Genomic DNA, 10,318 nt, shown 5'->3' on the forward strand with positions numbered 1-10,318 from the left:
CTGGATCTTCACCACCCTGCAGTGAATAATACATTTTACATGTGTGTGCATGTTTTTAGTACACAGTTTGTACACATTTCATTTTATGACGGCAAGCATGAGATGCAGTGCTGGGGAAACAGGCCTTCCTGCATGGTAATCAAGAGGGGCTTGTGGTATCATCATAACCCTGCAGCTCATATCATCTGTTGGAGGTTGCTGATCCTCTGCAAAGGGCGAAAAGTGGCAAAGTGCTCTCAGCGTAGGTCCCTTGGAAGCATTGCTGAACGTCTTACTTTACTTTATTCTGCCACAAACCAGCATAACCTAAATAAATAGCATAACAGTATGAATCTAAGCAAACAATTATTGAATAAATGGGAGCAAGAACCAATTGTAGATTAAAACATACATAGAATATTTGATTAAGCATAAATAACGGGTGAATAAATAATAATAATAATAATAATAATAATAATAATAATAATAATATAATAAATTATTTATACCCCACCCATCTGGCTGAGTTTCCCCAGGCACTCTGGGCGGCTCCCAATCAAGTGTTAAAAACAGTACAGCATTACATATTAAAAACATCCCTGAACAGGGCTGCCTTAAGATGTCTTCTGAATGTCAGGTAGTTGTTTATCTCTTTGACATCTGATGGGAGGGCGTTCCACAGGGCGGGCGCCACTACTGAGAAGGCCCTCTGTCTGGTTCCCTGTAGCCTCACTTCTCGCAATGAGGGAACCGCCAGAAGGCCCTCGACGCTGGATCTCAGTGTCTGGGCTGAACGATGGCGGTGGAGACGCTCCTTCAGGTATACAGGACCGAGGCCGTTTAGGGCTTTAAAGGTGAGCACCAACACTTTGAATGTGCTCGGAAACGTACTGGAAGCCAATGCAGATCTCTTAGAACCAGTGTTATGTGGTCCCGGCGGCCGCTCCCAGCAGTCTAGCTGCTGCATTCTGGATTAATTGCAGTTTCCGGGTCACCTTCAAAGGTAGCCCCACATAGAGCGTGTTGCAGTAGTCCAAGCGGGAGATAACTAGAGCATGCACCATTCTGGCGAGACAGTCCGTGGGCAGGTAGGGTCTTAGCCTGCCTGCCAGGTGGAGCTGGTAGACAGCTGCCCTGGACACAGAGACCTCCATGGACAGCTGTGAGTCCAAAATGACTCCTAGGCTGCTCACCTGGTCCTTCAGGGGCACAGTTACCCCATTCAGGACCAGGGAGTGCTCCACAGCCGCTCGCCTCCTGTCCCCCCAAAACAGTACTTCTGTTTTGTCAGGATTCAACCTCAATCTGTTAGCCGGCATTCATCCTCCAACCGCCTCAAGGCACTCACACAGGACCTTCACCGCCTTCACTGGTTCTGATTTAAAGGAGAGGTAGAGTTGGGTGAGGGACGCAGGTGGCGCTGTGGGTAAAAGCCTCAGCCCCTAGGGCTTGCCGATCGAAAGGTCGGCGGTTCGAATCCCTGCGGCGGGGTGCGCTCCCGTCGTTCGGTCCCAGTGCCTGCCAACCTAGCAGTTCAAAAGCACCCCTGGGTGCAAGTAGATAAATAGGGACCGCTTACTAGCGGGAAGGTAAACGGCGTTTCCGTGTGCGGCTCTGGCTCTGGCTCTGGCCAGAGCAGCGATGTCACGCTGGCCACGTGACCCGGAAGTGTCTCCGGACAGCGCTGGCCCCCGGCCTCTTGAGTGAGATGGGCGCACCAACCCCAGAGTCTGGCAAGACTGGCCCGTACGGGCAGGGGTACCTTTACCTTTACCTTAGAGCTGGGTGTCATCTGCATACTGATGAACACCCAGTCCAAACCCCCTGATGATCTCTCCCAGCGGCTTCATATAGATATTAAAAAGCATGGGGGAGAGGACGGAACCCTGAGGCACCCTAGAAGTGAGAGCCCAGGGGTCTGAACACTCATCCCCCACCACCACTTTCTGGACACGGCCCTGGAGAAAGGAGCGGAACCACCATATAACAGTGCCCCCAGCTCCCAGCCCCTCTAGATGGTCCAGAAGGATGTTATGGTCGATGGTGTCAAAGGCTGCTGAGAGATCCAGCAGAACTAGGAAACAGCTCTCACCTTTGTCCCTAGCCCGCCGGAGATCATCAACCAGTGCGACCAAGGCAGTTTCAGTCCCATGGTGAGGCCTGAATCCCGATTGGAAGGGATCCAAATGGTCCGCATCCTCCAGGCGTGCTTGGAGTTGTTCGGCAACCACCCACTCAATCACCTTGCCCAAGAATGGTAGATTTGAGACTGGGTGATAGTTGGCCAAATTGGCCGGGTCTAAAGATGTTTTTTTAAGAAGCGGTTTAATGACCGCCTCTTTGAGCGGGTCTGGGAAGGCTCCCTCACAGAGGGAAGCATTAACCACCCCACAGAGCCCATCACCCAGCCCTTCCTGGCTTGCTTTTATCAGCCAGGATGGGCAAGGATCAAGTAGACAGGTGGTCAGTTTCACTTGTCCAAGCAGCCTGTCCACATCCTCGGAGGTAAAAGATTGAAATTGATCCCATGTAACAGGACCAGACAGAACTCTATCACTCTCCCGCCCTATCCCTGGTCCCACGGTGGAGTCTACCTCCTTCTGAATCTGAGCGACTTTATCTGCAAAAAAATTTGCAAAAGCATTGCAGGAGATCTTGGGGTCCCTACCTGGCCCCAGTGGTACAGGTGGTTCCGATAGATTGCGAACCACCTGAAAAGTCTCCTGCTGCTGTTTTCTGCAGATGCAATGGAGGCGGCGAAGAAGGCCCTCTTCGCTGTTGCCATTGCCACTTGGTAGGCTCAATGTTGAGCTCTAGCCCGTGTCCGGTCTGATTCAGAATGAGTTTTCCGCCACCGGCCCTCTAGCCGTCTCAATGATTGTTTCATTGCCCTCAGTTCCGGGGGAAACCACGGGGCTGTCCGGGCTCCATGCAATCAGAGAGGGCGCTTCGGAGCCAGACAGTCAATAGGCCTGGTTAACTCCGCATTCCAGCGTGCCACCAGGGAATCAGCTGAAAGGCCATCAACTTGGGATAAAACATCCTCTACCACTCTCTGGAAGCCAACTGGATCCATTAAGTGGCGGGGGTGGACCATCCGAATCGGTCCCACCTCCCTGCAGAAGGGAGGGTCGCGGAGAAGTCCAGTTGCACCAGGAAGTGATCTGACCATGGCACTTCTTTTGTTTCGCTTTTAGTTAGTGTCAGATCACCAACATCCGTAAACACCAAGTCTAAGGCATGTCCGTGGCTATGAGTTGGGCCAAACTTATTCAGAGACAGCCCCATGGAGGCCATGCTTTCCACGAAGTCCCGAGCGGCCCCTTGTAAGGTTGTGTCGGCATGGATGTTAAAATTCCCTAGGACAACCAAGCTAAGTGTCTCCAGGAGCATATCCGCCACAACCTGAAGCAGCTCGGGCAGGGAATCCTTGGTGCAGCAGGGAGGTCGGTACACCAATAGGAATCCTGTACTGCCCCTATTGCCCAACTTCCAGAACATGCACTCAGAGAACTGGGTTTTCCCAATAGGATGCCTGGTGCAAACTAATGACTTCCTAAAAATCACTGCAACCCCCCCTCCCCGCCCACAAGGCCTGAGTTGCTGTGCGTAAGAGAAACCTGGTGGACAAGCAGCGGCAAGGACAGGCCCATCTGCTTCATCCAACCAGGTCTCTGTCACACATGCCAGGTCAAGTCCTCCATCCACAATCAGGTCGTGGATGGCAGTGGTTTTATTCATCATTGACCTGGCATTGCACAACAACACTTTAAGGTGATGTGGGTTTCCCTTGCTGATTCCTGTATCCTTCCGGTCAGGACCAAACCTGGAGGCAGGGATAGTCCTCAAACAACGACTAAACCTGCCTCCTCGGTAATGACATGGTCTGGTCTTAGCGTAACTCCTCCTGCTGCCTGTGATCACTGAGATCGGATGTCCCAATACATTCCCCCCTGTGGAACCTGCCCCAGCCATTCTATTGGCTGAGGCCCACTCCCAGGCAGCCCTGACCCTTCCCCTTAAAAGGCAAAATACAAACTATATAATAACTTAACAGAATAATAAAAATAAAAACAAAGCAAGAAACAATAGTGCTCAAATTAAACTACTCCCGGAGGCCTTGATGGAGGCCCTCAAGCTGTGGCCGTGAGTGCAGGCCCCCCAAAACTATTAAGAATTAAAAAGACCAGTTAAAACAGCTTTATGGGGTGGTGCTTCAGTGATACAGATCTAACAATATGGGCCTTCATTTTAGGACTGATTTGTAGCATAGACCATCCTTCGACGAGTATCTATCATGACAGCGCAGAATCTGGCGCCTGAATATATGACTTCTGGGCTTTCGTCCTATAGTAATAGGGAAATTTTGTGTTGTTCTCAATGTCCTGGAAATTTATATAGGATGGGCTGGATAAACCTGGCTCGAATGTCTATATAATACTGGCAATAAAGAAGGGCATGCTCCATTGTTTCCTGTTGCTCAGAGCCCATGGGCATTTCCTCCCCTCGTAAGGTATCTTCCTGTAACGGCCTTCCTGGACTGCTGAAGGGAGGGCCTGACAACGGGCCAAGGTGAAAGCCCTTCGCTGTTTTGGTATTTCGAGGTTAGCTATGTATGGCATTTGGGAAGTCAAGTATCTTCTAGTTTCACTAATTAGAAATTTTGGGGACCTGGCTAGGTCTACCTGTCGATTGCTGAACGTCAAATCTCCATGGAAGTACGCCACAATTGAAGTTGCGTTTTATAAGAGCCTCCTAAGAGAAAATGCTGTGTGCTTCTGTGCTCCATACAGCTTTTGCTAATGCTCCGATTCGAACAAAGACATAGCTCTTTCATCTTAAAATGAAATGCCAATACAGTGGTACCTCAGGTTACATGCACTTCAGGTTACATACGCTTCAGGTTACAGACTCCACTAACCCAGAAATAGTGCTTCAGGTTAAGAACTTTGCTTCAAGATGAGAACAAAATTCGTGCTCCGGCGGCGCGGCAGCAGCAGGAGGCCCCATTAGCTAAAGTGGTGCTTCAGGTTAAGAACAGTTTCAGGTTAAGAACGGACCTCCAGAACGAATTAAGTACTTAACACAAGGTACCACTATATGGCTTTTTCATGGCCCTTAACAACAAATGAAGCCATGGGGCATCTGAGATGTCACCCATGGATTGAATTTAGGAGCTGGGCTTGTGTTTGTGTGCTCCTTCACATAGAAAGAAAAGACTGTATGGTTCAGGGGAGTATTCCACATTTCGGTGAATGCAGACGCTCCTTGGTTCGGTCATTCACTTCTGTGGGGAGGACAAGTAAAATCACCCCACTGGTAAAGGTAAAGGGACCCCTGACCTTTAGGTCCAGTCGCGGACGACTCTGGGGTTGCAGTGCTCATTTCGCTTTATGGGCTGAGGGAGCCGGCGTACAGCTTCCGGGTCATGTGGCCAGCATGACTGGCGAACCAGAGCAGCACATGGAAAAGCCATTTACCTTCCCAACAGAGCGGTACCTACCGTATTTATCTACTTGCACTTTGACGTGCTTTTGAACTGCTAGGTTGGCAGGAGCAGGGACCGAGCAATGGGATCTCACCCTGTCGTAGGGATTCAAACCACCAACTTTCTGATCGGCAAGTCCTAGGCTCTGTAGTTTAACCCACAGCGCCACCCGCAGCCTCACCCCACCGATAATCCCAGCCAATTTCCCTCCAGGGATGCTCCCCAAACCTCCAGAGATAAAAAGCAATTACTTCTTCATATGGCACTGCAGAAGATAACTTTAGCTAGCAGCTCCCTTATTTAATCGCTCGGGAGTGTCGGTTTCTACACAAACTGTGCTGAACTATTTCCTTGCTTTTTATGTGCTGCCAGAATTTCTATATATATATATATAGAAAAAACACTGGTTAGGTTGCCAAAAGATAAGACATGTGCAAAGTAACCTTGCAGATGTTTTCTAGGATGCTTTGTCAAATGTCTTTTTAAAGCAAGTGTGAATACGTGTTCTGATTCAAGCTTGTACTGCTTGGGGGAAATCTGTCTTATGAAAAATAAAAATATTTATGTAAATTGGTTTAAATGCTAGTTCCTGATGATTATTGGCAAGCAACAACCAACATAGTGTATTGTTTTGAAATTAAGGTGGTTCTAATGGCCAGGCAGTTGAGAAATGGCAAGAAAAGTGAGAAACCTTTACAAGGAGGGAGAAAGAATATTAAGTTTACTGTCATCTACTGCAGGGTTTTGTTCCTCTTGCTTGCACCCATATCATCTGGAGGTGCTAAACCAGCCACATAAAATTCAATTGCTACGTTCTAGCTTTGCGTTCATCCCAGGAACTGAGAATTGATTCATAGGCCAGACTTCTCAGTAGCAGAAGGGCTTATAGAAAGGAGGGAAGATGGCTGTTCCACAACAGGCAAAACTAGTGCTAGAATTATTTAATGCTTGGCCTTTGCCCCATCAAGAATGGGCCTTGGGCTCAGCTGCCTGATTTGCTCACAAAAAACAGGCTGGGCCTGAGGCAATAGGAAGGTTTGGTTATCTGTTGCAATTACCATGTTTCAAAACCGTCAGTGTTGAATTTCCAAAAAGTGTCTGGGTTAAAATGTTCCTGTGACCTCTGTGCCTTTTCAGTACGTAATTGAAAGTCTTAGTTTTTATTTCTTTATCAAATTTGTATACCACCCTTCACCCACTGATCTCGGGGCAGTTCACAGCATGTTAACAGGGTTTTTTCATGCTAATCATTTGTTGATGTAAGAAGCTAGTGTAAAAGGTAAAGGGACCCCTGACCATTATGTCCAGTCGTGGCCGACTCTGGGCTTACAGCACTCATCTTGCTTTATTGGCCGAGGGAGCCGGCGTACAGCTTCCGGGTCATGTGGCCAGCATGACTAAGCTGCTTCTGGCGAGCCAGAGCAGTGCACGGAAACACCGTTTACCTTCCTGCCGGAGTGGTACCTATTTATCTACTTGATCTACTTGCACTTAACGTGCTTTCAAACTGCTAGGTGGGCAGGAGCTGGGACCAAAGAACGGGAGCTCACCCCGGGACTAGCTAAACTAAACTAAACTTGGAATCTGGAAAAGGTGCCAGGGATCCCAAATCAGTTTGATGCAAGTGCCCTTTGGCCACACGAGTGACCAGGCAAAGTTTGGGAAGAGCCTGAATTGCAGTGGTGGACAGGTTTTAATTCCATGCCTCCTCTACCTTATCCACTCTGGAAGTGGCCTATGCCATAACACTGTGTCTTCTTGCTGAACCCCAGTGTGTAGGCTTGCTGTGGCTGTCATGTGGCAATTGGAAAGCCCACTGTACATACTCAGAAACATTCTTGTCACCTGTTCTAGAAGCAGAGAGAAGGGGTGTAGCTAAGGGGCAGAATGCTTGCTCTGCATTCAGAAAGCGGCAGGTTCAACCCTGGGCATCTGCAAGTAGGGCTGAGAAATTCCCCACCTGAAACCTTGGAGACCTGGTGCAGTCAGCATGGATGTTACTGTGCGAGGCAAACCAATGTGCTGACTTGATAGGAAGAATGTTCTGAACTAAGCCTTGGCTTTGTGGTTGAAGAACCTAATTAAATTGTGAACATTGCACACAACATGGTTTGACACAACTTTGCTTGGAAAATGTATTGCAAGTGTCTTTTTTATTATTATTATTCTCCAGCAGCAACATTCTAGCTACTAGCTGGTACTGTGGGGATTTTGAGCTCTTCAGTTTGCCACTGCTTACATAAATATGATAGAATCCCTGTCCCAGTGGCATAGAGATTGGTTATGTAAAACCTAGTTTCAGACAGTTAAAAAAAGGTGGATTGAAGTCCATAGAGATTTATAGAACTTCCTTAGTTGGAAGGTGTGAAGTTACTGGGAGATGCAAGGATAACAGGGCAGTTATTATTATTTGTATATCGCCCTATACCCACAGGTCTCAGGGTGGTTACAACATAAAACCACAATATAAATATAAATAAAAATACATAAGAATAAAAACTCAATAAAACCCCCTCCCAAGCACATTTAAAAAGGGCATTGGAAGTCAATCAGCCAAAGGCCTGATTAAAGAGGAATGTCTTTGCCTGGCGCCTGAAGTTACCACCCTCCAGACTTCTCAAGGGGGAGGCACATGAAGAAGGGCCTCAGATGATGATCTCAGGGTCTGGGTAGGTTCATATGGAAAGAGGCAGTTCTTGAGGGGCATTGTGGTCCTGAGCCATTTAAGGCTTTATAGGCCAAAAGCAGCACTTTTTATTGGGCCTAGGAATTAATTGGTAGCCATTGCAGCCAGACCAGGATCAGCGTAATATGCTCAAACCTGCTCCGGTGAGCAACCTGGAAGGCACTCCAAGCCACGGAGGCCACCTGAGCCTCAAGTGACAGTAAAGGATCCAGGAGAATCCCCAAGTTACATAGGTAAAGGACCCCTGGATGGGCTAATCTCTGCTTTCAGGCCGAGGGAGCCGGCATTTGTCCACTGACAGCTTTTCCAGGTCATGCTGCTAGCACAGGGGTAGGCAATCTAAGGGCCATGGGCCGGATGTGGCCCACTCGTCTTCTCAATCCAGCCCACGGACGGTCCGGGAATCAGAGTGTTTTCACATGAGTAGAATGTGTCCTTTTATTTAAAATGCATCTCTCAGTTATTTGTGGGGCATAGGAATTTGTTCATATTTCCCCCCCAAAATATAGTTCGGCTCACCACATGGTCTGAGGGACAGTGGACCGGCCCATGGCTGAAAAAGGTTGCTGACCCCTGTGCTAGCATGACTAAACTGCTTCTGGTGCACGGAACACTGTGACGAATGCCAGAGTGCACAAAAATGCTGTTTACCTTCCCGCCATAGTGGAACCTATTTATCTACTTGTGCTGGTATGTCTTCTAACTGCTAGGTTGGCAGGAGCTGGGACAAAACAATGGGAGCGCATCCTATTGTGTAGCTTTGAATTGCCAACCTCACGATCAGCAAGCCCAAGAGGCTTGGTGGTTTAGACCACAGCACCACCAGCATCCCTGCTCCAAACTACATACCTGCTCCTTCAGACGAAGTGTAAACCCTTTGAGAGCAAGCCACCTCCCACCCATCTGGCCTAGGGAACCACCCACGAACAGTGCCTTAGTCTTATCTGGATTGAGCTTCAGTTTGTTGGATCTCATCCAGTCCATTATAGAGGCAAGACACCATGCAATTCCATGATACATTATTACAGAAACTACTTTCAACCTATAGAAATTAAGAGAAAGCACTATATATAGCATGTGCAAGTTTCTTTGTGTTGTCTAATTTCCTATCTCTGAACTTTTTAGTAGTTCAAAAGGAGTCTAAAGGTACAAAGCCAAAAAATGGGTGGTCGAATTATTACCCTAAAATAGTTATAAATCTAGTCATAACCTTTGGAATTCTAACTGAAAGCCTACCACCCTACTTGAATGTGCTACATTGGAGAAAATTTTAAGTGCAGTTCAAACTTGATATGAATACATATTTTTTAATTGGGTGAAAACTTCTTAATTTTCAGGGGAGATTTAAAATCATTCCTGCTTTCCTAAGTGGGGGAAAATACTGTTGCCTGAAAAATAGAGTTCTTAAAATACAATACAGTGGTACTTCAGGTTACATATGCTTCAGGTTACAGACTCCGCTAACCCAGAAATAGTACCTTGGGTTAAGAGCTTTGCTTCAGGATGAGAACAGAAATGGCGCAGCAGCAGCAGGAGGCCCCATTAGCTAAAGTGGTACCTCAGGTTAAGAACAGTTTCAGGTTAAGAACGGACCTCCAGAATGAATTAAGTTCTTAACCCAAGTTACCACTGTACTTAAAAGTATTAGCCATGAGTGTATGCAAGTATGTTATTAATCATTTTATCACTGATCTGGTTGCTGCCCTGGGCCAGCCTAAATCTGTGTTGATAGCAGGGGTTAGGCCTCAAAAATATTTCCTTAAATGATGCTTTGCCACTCAATGGTGCCCAAAATCTTCTGCTTAGTGGCTTCAGTTGACTCTTGTCAATAGAATAAGAACACCTTAGTTGTGTGAACAAACCAGTACATTGGCGAGAGGGCTTGTGTTGTATGTGTTTCTAGAAAGTTATGTATCTTGCCCTTCCACAGGGCTGTTCTTACCCAATTTCTTATAGTGTTGAAAAGCTGTGAAGTAGCTTCAGCTTTGCTCTACTGAATGTGTGAAGACTGAAATAAATATCTGATTAGAAACCCACTGCTTATTTCATGAGGAGCATTGGAAGGCACACAAGTGAGAGATTTCATTATAAACACTTCCATTTCCTGTGACACAGGAGTGATAATTACTGCTGGTTAGTTTTCAATCAGACAATGAGGCGCCAAC

This window comes from Podarcis gaigeae (assembly GCF_964106915.1).
Source record: "Podarcis gaigeae genome assembly, chromosome: Z".
Classification (NCBI taxonomy): domain Eukaryota; kingdom Metazoa; phylum Chordata; class Lepidosauria; order Squamata; family Lacertidae; genus Podarcis; species Podarcis gaigeae.